At 37.2% G+C, this 14,913-nt stretch overlaps 1 protein-coding gene and 1 long non-coding RNA gene across 4 annotated transcripts in view; one reads left to right on the forward strand and one right to left on the reverse strand.

Annotated features, from left to right (window-relative positions):
* The window catches only part of c12.2 (von Willebrand factor A domain-containing protein c12.2), a 1,756,568-nt gene that overhangs the window by 1,469,019 nt on the left and 272,636 nt on the right, over positions 1-14,913 (reverse strand). The window lies entirely within an intron of this gene.
* Positions 702-11,928, forward strand: LOC145666516 (uncharacterized). Its single transcript, XR_014127762.1, has 3 exons — positions 702-953; positions 8,500-8,638; positions 10,970-11,928. It is a non-coding gene; the product is annotated as an uncharacterized LOC145666516 (long non-coding RNA).

Raw genomic sequence — 14,913 nt, forward strand, 5'->3', positions numbered from 1 at the left:
AACATAAATTTGAATTATAATTACTTCAAAATAAGAGCTGACGATCGTGGAGAAGTGATCCAACCAGGGGTAAAAGTGGTTCTGAAATAGTAGGGTGATCCATGATAGGCCGTAGGCCGTCCTCCATGCCTATGTTTATTTACTGTAATTATTTAGGAAGTGGAGTAACGACGTCCCCCAGCATACCCCTCACTTTTACCCTGCTTCCAACCCAAGTCCCAATCTAAACAACACTTACTCGCAAATCTTACAGTAAGTCATAAAGATCGCCAAGCATCATACATATAAAAGATGACGTACAGTTGTATCCTTGTATTCATATTATATAGCTCTATAACTATATGCTTCTAGAGAGCTTTGTGAATGCATACAGAGACATTTCCTCTTTTTATGTAAGGAAAAAATGAAAATTCAATATTAATAATAATATATTTCTTTAACTTCTCGAAGTAAGGAAAAAGCAGGAGATTGTTCACTGTTCATTTTCTTTCGCAGTAGATCAGTAGAACGTAGAAAAAGTAGGAGATCTCCTGCAAAATCAGTAGCTCTGGCAACGCTGATCCACACATTCTTGCGCTCTGCATGTTTTAAGTTACGTTATCGTATCTCAGCTTCGTTTTTTTTAAACTCCTGAATTAGTAATTATGAGGATCTAGCATAATTTGAGCGAATCTAGCATAATTTCGATCAGGTTTTGGAATAATTCCGAGCTGTGAGTCTGGCAACGCTGGTAGAGGAATTGAGCGCTACGAGAGAAATCAATTTTGTTTTGCGTGAAAGCAGACGACGTTGCAAGGTGCGGAGATAAAATAAAAATGAAGATGGAAGTAGATGCTTGTTCATGCTTTAATGAATTGTGCTTTTGATAAAGTTGTGGAATCAAGCTTATCCAGACAAACGACAGGTCGCGAACAAATTATGGACAGATGTAAGCAAGGAACTTGGCGTGGAAGGTATGTATATATTTCTTTGTTTTGTCTTTAAAATATGAAGATTTAATTAATACATGAACCCCAACTTTTTTTTACAATTTATATTTCCTTTTTGTACCTCAAGTGATGATTTTAGGAATATACGTAATTATTGACAAATATGTTTGAAATAGCAAAAACGGGTTTCTTTTACTCATGGAGAAAAGTTTCTTAGAAAGTTGATTGATTCTGTAATCTCTAATTAGGTTATAGTTAAGGAGCCGTACTTCCCATTTAGGGGAGGACGAAAAACGCCCTACTTTCAGGAATTATTCATTGACTATCTAGGATGTTAAAAAGTAGGTAATAGACTGAGTTTTTGCCCTTGTACTTAGGGTGTTTAGGTAGTGCAACAGTAAGATGTATCCTCGTGCACGGGAGATGAGAAGTAGCTGTTCTTAACTATTACCCTACTATATTTTTTCAAAGGGCCCTACTTATCGATGCACAGTTGGAGCGTGTCTTGTAGTGCTTTCGTGGTAACCGCTACTATTTTCACTTTAAAATAAATTAACTAAATAAAATTAGAGGTAATAGTTAAGAAAATAAGTAGGGTAGGGTAGAGGTTAGCTTAAGGTTAGGTAAGTTTTGATCCATTTTCATAAAATTATTAATGTGTAATTTCTCCTTTCTGAGTGAGTATACCTGCTGGGGCGGGCGTTGTAAATTAACCCGTGCATAAAACACAAACCAGTTTGTGCTAGGTGGCCACTGAAAAGCACAAGTGCTATCTAACTGAGACAGGGCAGGAGTGCAGCACGAAAACCCGAGTGACAAGAGTGCGTCCGTAGGGAGCAGGCGCGTCAGCGACGGGGGTTATGCGCATAAACGATGATAGTGGAATAACACACTAACAGGCAGTTATTCAGAAGTTGGTCGTCCGCCTAGGTTTTGGCTAAAAGTGTAATAATTGGTTCCTTTCTTTACCAAAGTTTTACATTTAATTCACATAATAATGCCGAGTGACCGTTAGCGAGTGGAGACGGATTAGTGCCCCGCAGGGCACGTTGTTTTCTGTTTTTATTACAGTTAAATGGGAAGAGGGGCCTGTGTTCTAGAAAATTGCTGCCTTGTTCGTTATGTCACTTACCGTTACAGTAAACAATATATCTTTCTCCACGTTTCTTTATAGTTATTTGCTTACCACATTCTCTACAATTTATTTTTAGGTTTATTGAGCCATGACTTACTTACTTTTAATGGCTTTTCCTGATTATCACCAGCAATGTTTTCAAAAACAAATGCTCATTACATTCCCATAATCCTACCATGAAGTAACCTTGTGCCAAGTAGTTCCCTGCGCTTGACAAATAGTTCCATGCTTAAAACCGTTTATATAAGAACATAAACACAACTTTCGCTTTCATAATACATTATGAAGCACACGAACAAGCAAATTTATTTCATGCCGGTAAATTTTCAAAATTTTACTAGATACGAACGACCAACTTTGGAACTTAACCCCACTAACACATACAATGCTTTCACTGTTACTCAAGATTCATTTCAATATGCTGTGCAGCAGAGATGTTCACCCTCGCGAGGGTGGCCCTCTCGAGGGCATCCTCACCCTCAAGTTCCCTCGCCCACAGTGACGCGAGGGCGAGGGTGCGCGAGGGCGAGGACAAGTTTCGGCGGCGAGGGTGAGGATGCGCGAGGGCGAGGACAAGCTTCGATGGCGGGGGTGAGGGTGCGCGAGGGCGAGGAAAAGCTTCGACGAAGAGGGCGAGGGTGAACGAGGGTGAGGGCCAAGTGTTACTGCGGGAGCGAGGGTGCACGATGGCTAGAGACAACTTCCTTCAGGAGAATGAGGGCACGCGAGGGAGGAGGACAAGCTTCCTTAAAAGCAACTGTTTTGGAGTTTGCTGTTTGACCTCTTTTGGAGAGAGGCAAAATTAAAATATCATCTGCCATGTCCCCTAGATGAAAAGTTAGTGTCATAGCAAGGTTATACATTAATCGTATTTTTCCTTTCAATTAATTGCAGTAGACAATTTATCGTGTGTACTTACATAATTATTAAAAATAATAATGCAAATAAGAATAATATTTGATTTTTCCCATGAAAGTTTCCGGGTAGAAATAGTGCTACATTAAGAAATAAGTGTGCCTCATTGTTGCCCTCCCTGTGCTGGAGACGTTTTAGATAAGAAGTGTCTACTACACTGTCATGTTTAAAGAGTGTTGGTAGACAGACAGATAGTCACTCACGTCATTCAGCAGTAAATGACAAGAGCGCTGATATCTGAACAAACATAATCAATGAGAGAACCATCAGAATGCAGTAGATCAGATGGAAAAAGACTTGATGGAATGACTTTGGTTCATAGATGGCCATTTTGCTCTGGACTCTCTCGGACTCGGGCTCATTTTTTTCAACTGGGCTCTCGCTCATTTATTCCTTTGGGAATCGTGCTCGGGCTCACTTCCCTCAGTTGGACTCGCGCTGACTTATTTCATTGGCGCTCGGGGTAGCGCTTAATTATTGTACCCGAGAACGGTTGAGCGCGAATGCCGAGCTAGCGAGCGTTGGGCTCGTGAGTTTGGATGCCCATGAAATGGGCTGATTAATAGCATACATCCTCCTCCAATGTCCACCACTGATAAAGTTGTTACAATTAATCGGAATTTTTAACTTTTCATAGTTTTGTGACAGCCCAAACTATTATCTGAATCGATATTTGTTAAAATAATGTCAGTCACTATTGTATCGATTTTCGTTGTTTCTGCTTTTATAATTTACGTGGGTAGAGCTATCATTTAGTTACAAAATAAATAATATGTTTTTTCTAGTTCTTAAATAGAAATATCTGACATGTTAATACTGAAATTTTGTTAAAAGAGCTGCTTTAACAAAATAAATTTAATAAGTTCCACAAGACATAAGTTGTTTATGTAGCCGAAATTTGCAACTGTTGACTGATTGCCGTTTAGCGTCCTCATTCGTCGGCGAGGCTATATGAGAATTGGACCTATAGGTTTAACGCGGAATTCGATCCACTGTCGTTCAATGTTCTCCCACTCGGAATTTTCCCCAGGAACCCATGCACCAAAGGTTCGCGCGCAAGCCAGTGAGATAGGGTTTGTATGTTGTGTTGTTCAATGATTTTATTAGGAATAAAATACGTTACAGGATGATATACTGATTGTAAATATTATAGTGCAAGTATTGAACGATTGTGTGGTAAAAGAAGAAATATAAATTTGGACAAATTAAAAAAAAAGGCCTGAAAAAACTGTAGGATATATGAAACATATAAAACTTAGGAAAAGCCACTTCAGCAAAACGAGCAGAATTTTGTTGTGGGTAAACAGTTTAATCATATTATTATTAATTTCGCACAAATGTGCCACACATCATAGCATGGGCGGCGATTAGGGGGGCAAAGGGGGACAGTTACCCCCCCACTCTTTTGAAATGACCCATTAATGTCGCTATATAGTTTCATTTGGAAATATAAAGTTTTTGTATGTATTAAGGTTTATAGAATGAAAATGGTGCCATAAAATATTTGCCGTTCCGTGAGTACGTATTAGTTGTCTTCCCGTGCAGTTAAGAAAGCTACAGGAGTTGCGTTTTAATTGCCACGAAAAATGGCTCCAAAATTAACCTATCCGAGTGTACTTTCATATTCATTTCTTCTTACAAGGGTTCGATATGTTAGTCAGCCGCTTTGGAACTAATTGAGATAACATTTCGCAGAAAAAGAAGTCCTTCATAAGCAGTGTTTCTTTCAGAAACAATGTTCTGGGGGGAAGGGCACACTTAGTATCCCGGGGCGGCACTGCAGGTACTATTCTATTCATTATTATATTATAGACGTATTATTTTGGTCTCCTTCGGGGGAGGCCCTCAGAGCTTCGGGGGGCAGTACCCCCCCAAAAAAAAACGTGTCTGGAAGAAACACTCTTCACAACTTATTCGGTAATTGCACAAAAATCGACAGTTCCTGAAATGTCTTTTCTTTTTTCTAATAGTAAGGAATATTTGCTTTGATTTTTTTTAATATCCCTTCAGCAGTGAGACTATATGAGACGTGAACCTACCGATTAACGTAGAATACGAACCACATGAGCTCCCGCCAGGAATCGAACCCGGGTCTCCCACGTCAAAGTTGCGGCATTGTTTTGCAGTGTAATATACGAGTTCAGGGGTGTACATATACAATTTTGTATATACAATAAAATTTAGTGAATTCAACATAATTCTAGGTTTTAGGATTATTTGGGATAACTGGAGTGTGGAGTGATTCTAAGTATTGTTGAAATGAAATGAAATGAAATGAAATCTTTAAGTTTAACGTCCCATGGTTATGCCGGTTAGGACGGACTTCTGGTGGGGGTGGTGGGTTGTAATACTACTACTTAGAGCTACTTTTAAGAGCTCCAAACTCTGGGATGCGTTTTATTTGTATATATAAAATAAAGAAGTTTCCTCTTCTGGGGGGGAGCGACCGCCCCGATCGCCCCCCTGGATCCGCCACTGACGATAAGGAAATAATTCAACAAATAGTTTGAATAATTGATGCTCTGATCCTCACGAAGGAGGCCCTCTCGAGGCCTCCTCACCCTCAATTACCCTCACCCTCAATGATATGAGGGCGAGGGTGCGCGAGGGCGAGGAAAAGTTTTGAGCACGAAGGCGAGGGCGAGCGAGGATAATGGACAACACCTATCGCGAGGGTGAGGGTGCGCGAGGGCGAGGACAAGCTTCGATGGCGAGGGCGAGGAAAAGCTTCGACGAAAAGGGCGAGGGCGAGGAGAAGCTTCGACAGCGAGGGTGAGGGTGCGCGAGGGCGAGGACAAGCTTCGATGGCGAGGGTGAGGGTGCGCGAGGGCGAGGACAAGTTTTGGCCGCGAGGGCGAGGGTGCGCGAGGGCGAGGACAAGCTTCGACGGCGAGGGCGAGGACAAGTTTCGACAGCGAGGGTGAGGGCGCGCGAGGGCGAGGGCCAACTGCTACTGCGAGGGCGAGGATGAGTGAGGTCGAAGTAAAATGAACATCTATGCTGTGCAGTGTGCACTGACAGTAATTACTTATATTCACACTGTCATTCCGTATGGAGCGGGCATGTCAGCGACGGTGGATATGCACGTAACCGAGGGTAGTGCAAAGATTTTATATCCCAACTATGCCTTACATCTAATATAGCTTTACTTCACTCCTGTGGTTATGAGAAATGAGTGATTATGAGAAATGAGTGAAATAGTGGAATGAAGAAAGTGGGAGGAAACGGGAGAACCCCTAGAAAACCCATGAGCACGGTGTTTGTCCACCACAAAGTCCACACGGCGCGAGCTGGGATCGAACCAAGGACCCCAAGCACCGGAGGTGAACGCTCTACCACTGAGCCACCGCGCCTCCTGGAAACACAAAGAACACTTCAATTTCATGTAATTTATGATTTATTGATAGTATTTCTGCTATCCATCACTGGTTATCATATATGTATGTAACAAAAGTTCATTTTTGCAGATTTCTTAAATCTACACTTTCAATTGCAGAAGCTCGATTTTGGGAAAAGCTTGAAGTTAGTCCATGATGACCCGTTAGTGCAATAAAAGCCAAAGATGACTTCGGCAAATACCAGTTACCGGTCGCACACTTTCCCACTTTTTTTTGGGGGGGGGTTAATTGTCGAATTCGGTTCTTGACAACAAGACGAGAGTAATACCCGGAGTTGGTACTTGCACTATACTCACGAATTCTTCTGCAGGTTTAGGGGCCGCGGTGGCTCAGTGGTAGAGCGTTCAGCTCTGGTGCTTGGGGTCCTGGGTTCGATCCCAGCCCCCGCCAAGTGAACTTTGTGGTGGACAAACACCGTGTGCGTGGGTTTTCTCGGGGTTCTCCCGTTTCCTCCCACTTTCTTCATTCCACCATTTCATTCATTAGTCATCATCACCGTCTCCTTTAGCCTAACCGGCATAAACGTGGGACGTAAAACTCCAATATTTCATTTCATTTTTTTTCTTTGTTTTCACATGATTCTTCAACAGGGTACAGGTTTCCAGAAGAGAATAAGAGAAGTGAATATAAATGTTTTTTGACTATCGACAAGATTTCATTTCATTTTCATTTCTCTTCTGCAGGTTTAATACTGTGAATGTATTTTTCGTTTTGCCATGTTGCCATATCCTTATCCCCCCTCTCCCCAATACGTCGCAGAGACCATTACCACGGCCGGTTTCACTGAAAAGCCACTGCTTTATCGGACCTGTCTGCGTTTTGGACATCTGAAAGCAATTTTTAAATTGGAATGCAGCACCATCAGAAATCACTGAAACGGTTTGGTAAATTGTAGACACTTATTTTCACGTATTCGAACCATTTTCTATAACTTATATTTTCGCTTTTCTTCGACTATTTTTAGAATCTTATTCATGGCTATGAGTACGGGCCGAATCGTATGTTTTGTCGTCGCTTATTACAGCAAATTCTCAGTTGTTTCATAATAATATATCACTCCCGTAAAGAAGGAAATTTGCTCGTTTCTCCAGTGATCACTCTGAACTTCCCTTTGCAGAATAACAGTCCAGTTTAAGCGAAGTCCACATGCAGTAAAGTAGAATTTGTATCTTGAAATTTTACACGATGCTTTGCGGTAGCATTTTTTTACACTTTCTTTGTTGCACTTTCATTGTTTTCACTATTGCCAACTGTGACTTCAAAGTTAACGAAAGTTCGCTAACTTCAAATGGCAGTAGTTCGTTCATGAAGCATTGGTCGAGAATGCTATTTGGTGTGTTTATTATTCATGTACAGTTGAACCATCTGACAAAATTTAAGAATTTTAAATTATGATGTTTTTGAGAAAATGGCGATTTTTGAAAATTTGTCGATTTCTCGAATTTTTTGCGATAAAACGGTTGCACACAGAAGCGATACTTTTTTGGGCGGGGGGGAAAGCGGGTAACTACGTCTTACCAACCGTGAAAACGGAATTTAAAATTCGAACCGGAAGTGCTTAAAAAAGCACAAACTTCGACTTTTCACATAAACTTACGTTTATTTGTTAATTTATGTACAAAAAGATACGCATGCGCAAAACAAACTGAAATAAACTATAGTTTATTCATATCCCTATGTACATACCACAACAAGAATTATAACTACATGTCTCCATAGCTGAATTGTGAGGCTCCGAATTTGACCATTTTCCATGTTTTCTACAATTCGTGAATTGTACTCCCCGTCCTTGATGGCCCATTACTTGGCGGGAATTTTTTTCCGACAAAAAAAAAAAAAAAAAAAAAAAAAAGAGGTCCCAAAATTAAAACATGTTTAGTTCCTATAAATAAAAGTTTGAACAATATCAGAGATGGTGATGGTACAATTTTATTTTTTTATTTATTTATTTATTTATTTGCCTGAATTGAAATGGAAGGCACCAGATATCTAATAAGGACATCTAATTTAAGTTAAAAACAACTGAAGTTTCTCATTAATTTTTACTTACTACAAAGATGTGACTTAAAATTTGTAAAATACTGTACATATTTTAATTTTTCATTTTCTTTTTCCATAATAGATTATTAAAACACATGGTACAAAACATAAGAGATGTTTATTAAGTATTGACCTGTTCCGAGAGATCAGAAAAAATGAATACGAGCTGGTTTTGGAATGAAAATGGTGTTCTTTATGCTATGTATTGGGTAGTTCAGGAAGTGAGTATTTATTGAATGTTTTATTATTATTATTATTCGATATGCCCATTAAACCATATAGTTGAGACTATTGTATTAATAGAAAGTTGAGACTATAATATTAATAAACTTTCATAGAAATAGGCACTAACTATACATTTAAATAGGAAGAATGGGTCAAATAAAATTTACTGCAGGCAGCCAATGACACCCCAAAATAAACAAACTTTTGTTCTTTATAATATATCGAACGTAAAGGAACGACATTGGTTGATTTGGCGCTTTATTGATGCATTTCGAAGGAAAAAAGAGAAGCAGGACACGAGGCAATGCTTCGAGAAGACGATCCGCCCAAGAAAAGGAGAAAATTCCCGACGAGAGCTCACGTCGTCGTTCGGATTCCCCGTTAATCAGTAGGTTCACGTTTTGTATAGCCTCGCTGTTTACGGGACGTTAAACTCAAAATCAACTGAACTGAAAGGAGAAAATATATTCAAGCTGATGAAAGAATTCGCCGTGCAGAATTTTGAAACTGTTGACATTGCAGAATAATGCTGGATTTGGCCCATAATTCCGTCATGGTAATTGTAACATAAGACAAAGTAAATTATTCAATAGGTATATTAGATTTCACTGTTTACTTCTTGTTTCACTGTTGTTTCCTTTCCAATTATGTGTTGCAAATACGTAGTAATAAGCAGTAATGCAGTGTTATGAATTGCTATGAAGTTATGAATATCCTTTACGTTAGAGATATTGTAAAGATAACTTCACAGAAGTTAACTTTGGGGTGTTGTAGGATGCCTACAGCAAATTTTATTTTAGCCCAATACAGATTAATGCTGAAAAAAAATTCTGCAGTCCATTATCTCCGATTTTCCTGAAATTAGGATATATCATTCTAAAAACAAAATAATTAGACCCATTTTTTCTGCATTATACAAAAAATAGAACTAAATTAAGCATTTGTTGCAACTGAGACTTTTAGTGACTGCCATAGGACTATAACGTAGGAAAATTTAGAGTTTTGAAGATGACATTTTAAAGAAAATTTGCATCAAATTTAACCTTTCCGAACTTCTTAATTTTAGGTTGTGCAGTTTTTTTTTTAAGAGTTTTAGTGATATTAGTGCCTATTTTTAAGGCTTTTAGTACGTAATCATCCGGTTTCTATTTTTGAAATGCATTATAACCCATTTAAGTAGATTAACCTATTTAGATATACGGCTTTGCGTCCAAACGTCCTGCTCCGGTATCACAAGGTGGTATAGGAGCAGAGGGCTGGTGTTATTTATCACTAGCCTTTAAGATATATATAAGTGAGCATAGTGAGAAGGACCACATATAGTTCTACCTTATTAATTTATACAGTATGGTGCTAAATTCGGTGTACAAAAGCAAAGGGGTGATTCCTTAGGATTCTAAAACATGTATTTTTAGATAGAGCACATACTAGTTCCTAAGTGAAGTCTTGACCCGACTTTGGTAGGTCCCATAGTTTTGGAGCTGTGGACCTTTAGAATTGATTTTTTTTCATGTTTTCGGCAGCCTATAACACGTGAACGATGGGCTTTTCGCCCTAAGTTTATTGGAACTTTTTTGTTTGTTTTACTCTCAGGAAACACTCCTCTGCTTTTGTACGACGAATTTAGCGCCATACTGTAAGTATCGTTTAAAAAATGTAAATATTAAGCTACCCTTAATCTGCACTTATCTCTATTATTTTATGGCAGGCATGCAAAGAGCGGAGTTGGGATTAGGGCGCCAGAGTCCAGCGGGCAAGCTCTGTGTCGGTTTTCTACATTATTTATTTACAAATACTGAACAAAAATTCAGAATAAATTAAATCTTTTAAAAGTTTTTTTTCTTTTTAACTGTTTAAAGTGAGCTTATCTTCTTTATCTCTTAAGTCGAAGCTGGAAATATAAACCACCGAATGATTTCTGTGTATGAACTCTGTTAAACTCGTAACCCAGCTGAGTTACTTTCCTTCCTTCGCTCAGTAATACTCATGCATCTACAGTTTCCATTTTCATCCTAAGTTAAGTTTATTGTGTTCTGTAATATCATTATTTTAAGTTTGGATCATAGTTTCAATTCTTTATCTACACTATAACTTTATTCAGCGTACCAAATTTGAGTGGCAGTTATTAAGATATTTAGTATATAACTTTCAAAAGTATAGGAAACAATGTTTTAGTGTTTTGGATAGCCTGAGGTAAGATATATATATATTAAAAAAACGCATAAAACGCTTCGTTTGACTTAACCTTGATTCTGAGATATCTTTTGTTTTTAAATTTTGCCACACATGCTACAAATAGTAATTTTACAACAATTGCTTTATTTTAGGAGTCCACTTCGTTTGGAGGCTATCAACCGAGATGATTTCAAGATACGCCACACACAGGTACTACATAGACGGTACCAAATTTGACTGTAAGTAAGGATGAATCCCAGAAAAAGGAAGAAAGTGTTGTGACTCACCTAGCATTTCAAAGTGTCTTCCTATGTGATGAACTATCATCAGCCTTCCATTATTAGCGCGCGGCTTGCTCAATTTGCAGATTTGACGAAAAACGTTTTATATAGAGAGAGTTTGGCATAGACACATTTAGTGTAGGAAGCCCAAAATTCATAGCGTCAACATAACACCAATTTAAAAATCTAGACTGAAGGTGTAATTAATTCTTATTGACTGTGATTTTTTTTATTGGCATAGCTCGCTTCGTGTGATGCGTATGGTACTCATTTAAGTTAATTTGCGTGCATATTATGTTTAGTTTTAATTTATGGCAGTTAAATCAGACTTCAGACTCTAAAGTAATGTATAATATACCTACTTCGTATCGTTAAATATATTCTTAGATGAAGATGACAGAGAACTTTTCAAGAAATAGTTTAACTTATTTTGTATGTGTTGAGGGGAGGGGGGACGTAAGTAAACGCATGATTCTGCTGCTTGGTTTTCGGTGATTGGTACAGTCACATTCTGAACTACAATACTAGGGTGTGGGGAAGAGTTTGTAAGGTGCAACTCTGTTCGAGCTTTTCTTACAAAGTAAGAGTGTTTTTTAAAAAAAAATGTTATATAACACTTGTTAAAATTGATATACTGATGAGGTGTATATACTTTTCAAACTATTATAATGTACGGTATGCAATTAGTAGACTTAAATTAATATAGACTTTTTGTTTATGTATTCACATTAAATATATAGTGTACTACAAATGTATACTTAATGTAAAATTAAGTAATTATTACTGTAATTATTCTCAATAAATCTACAGGATTTTATTTTATGTATTCTCTTTTAAAGGTTCATTCCTTTATTTGGCTTTCGGTTTGTTATGTAATCAAAAGTAATGTAGGATGGTGGAATGTAGATCATTTTAAGGATAATTTCTCTATTATATACGATAACTCAAGGAAATAATTGATTGTATATCGCATTAAATATTTACATAATATAAAATAAGTTATTTTCCCCATTTATCATCTATAAATCTTACCACCAGTGGGGTTCTGTAGTATAGACACTGGTTGCCCAAGTACTTCACAAGTTGCGGTATAGTCAATGCGGTCTGGTTGCTTGAGCACTGACTTCAGGAGTGGTAGAATGAATGACTATTCGGAAACGGTGAGTAGCCTAGTGGTTAATGCATCGACACAGTAAGTTGAAGTTACAGGTTCAAATCTTAGTCCATTCTTGCATTTTCTTTCCTTTTGTAATTATGTACTTTAACTTAGTAGAGCTGATTTCTTTATATTCAAGTTATTTCATCATGACTTTTAACACAAGAACGACATGAACCACTCACATGTTGATACCTGGGATGTCTTTCTTGTGCTCTGTCATTTATTCTACGTACTACAATAGCTGTTTTAGTGTTGTGTAAAACATACAACGAAGAGCACAATTAAGACACCTCGACTGTGAACATCTGAGTGGTCCACGTCGTCCTTGTGTTAAGAGTCATGGTGCAATAAATTGGTTTCATAGTGATATGATCACGTTTTATAGTGATTCTTTATAAGAAAAACTCACTATATACACGTGTTTGTAAGTTTCGTATATTTTTAATACTTTTGTAAGAAACTGTACTATAGCATTTTTTTAGGAGTTCCATTAAGAATACTTTTCACAAAATGCATGTGATTTGTTCCGATTGTTATTGTTCCTCCATATCATTTTTCAATGAATATTGGCATTGATATAATGTAGTGTGTCCGAGATAATTTATTTTTCTCCACTTATACAGCACAGTGCCCCCTGTGGTGTCGCCTTGTAATATTAAGGGATTCCGGGTACATGTCAAAATATTTAGAAAATATTTTCTGTACATGATAGAACATATTCAGAGAATATAAGGTAGACATCAAAAACATTTTTAAATTACTTTTCTTGGTGTTTTGTAGCAGTAGCAAATGTTAAGAAAATATTAAACTAGTTTCAGACGAATTTGTGCTAACAAAGAAAATATTTACGATTTATTTTTCAAAAATTGATATGTTTTTGATTTGTTATTGTATGTAGTTTCAGAACGTACTTAAAATATTTTTTAACATATTCTGGTTTTCGCAGAGAAATATTTTAAATTCTTTTTGAATATTTTTTCGTCATTACCACCATAACACCTACAGTTTGAAATACATTTCTTTCTTCAACCTATAAATTAGAATACTAGAATTTATTTCCACAAATTTATGTGATGATAGAAGTTTCCGTGTGTTCTAAACCGGTTCCAACATACACAGACTTCTACCACCCCATTAATTTGTAAAAATAAAATCCAGATATTTTAACTCACAAGAGTTGGAAAACTGTTCAGTATGCAGTTCTGAAGAAAGAAATGTATTTCAAACTGTAGGTGTTATCGTGGTAATGAAAAAATATTCAGAAAAAAATTAAAATATTCTATGTGAAAACCAGAATTTGTTAGAAAGTATTTTAAGTACTTTCTGAAACTACGTACAATAACCAATCAAAAACATATCAATTGCTATTTGAAAAATGAATCGTAAATATTTTCTTTCTTAGCACAAATTCATATTTGAAACTAGTTTAATATTTTCTAAACATTTTCTACTGTTACAAAACACCAAGGAAATTAATTTGAAAATGTTTTTGATATGTCTACCTTATATTCTCTAAATATTTTCTGTCTTGTACAGAAAATATTCTCTAAATATTTTGTCATGTACAGAAAATGTTCTCTAAATATTTTCTGTCATGCACAGAAAATTTTCTCTAAATGTTTTCTGTGATGTGCAGAAAATATTCACTAAATATTTTTTGTCATGTATAGAAAATATTTTTTGGTATGAGTGAAAAATATTTTAAAATTATTATTTTACAGAACATTAATTTTTGTTAAAAATGGATTAGAAATCTTCAGAAAACATTTCAACTAAGTACCCAATACATTGTAAAAATATTTAGAAAACATTTCTTTATTTTAGACAAATGATTTTCAGTGTTATTGGCAAATGATTTTAAAATATTCCATGCGAAACATTTTAAAAACCATCCCGTTAACATCGTATAAAACGTTTTAAATACATTTTCAGTAATGTGTGGAAATGGTACAGAAAACATTCTTTGGAAAACTTTTCTAACGGCGTATAAAATATTTCTACAACGTTTTTAAGTATATTGCGAAAATATTTTCAGTATTATTTGGAAAATGTTTTCAACAACATATGGAATATATTTCCTTAAGGGAAGTAGGATACATTTTCTGAAGGAAAATGATGGTACGTTTTAGAAACGTTTTGAAAATATTTCATTGCTGTGTGGGTTAGGTCGGTCTCCATACTACGTTAGACGCAGTGGAACAGCAGTGTCCAATGGCTGCAGCAGACGGAGGTAGTGTAAAATGGGAGACCTCTCAGATTTTCAAAGAGGGCAAATTGTTGGTGCGCGGTTATGTGGAGTGACTGTGACGGCAGTGGCTACTGTGTTAGGTGTGTCGCGTGGGACAGTGTCGAAGGTGATGACGGCTTACACAACACACGGGAAAACCACATCGGGGAAGCGGAACAGTGGGCGGAAGAAAATCATGAGTGACAGGTCACGCCGGGTATTAAAGCGCATTGTCACGCAGAACCGTCGTGCCACTGCGGAGCAAGTAACGGAGGAACTCAATAAGCACCTCCCCCACCCTGTTTCGACAATCACAGTCCGCCGCGAATTACATGACATAAACTTACGGGGTCGTGTTGCACGGGCTAAACGTGTCATCAGGGACCATAACGCTTTCGCACGCCGCAAATGGTGCCGCGACCATGCAAC

Source organism: Thermobia domestica, chromosome 12 (assembly GCF_964235325.1).
Source record: "Thermobia domestica chromosome 12, izTheDome1.hap1.1, whole genome shotgun sequence".
Taxonomy (NCBI): Eukaryota; Metazoa; Arthropoda; class Insecta; order Zygentoma; family Lepismatidae; genus Thermobia; species Thermobia domestica.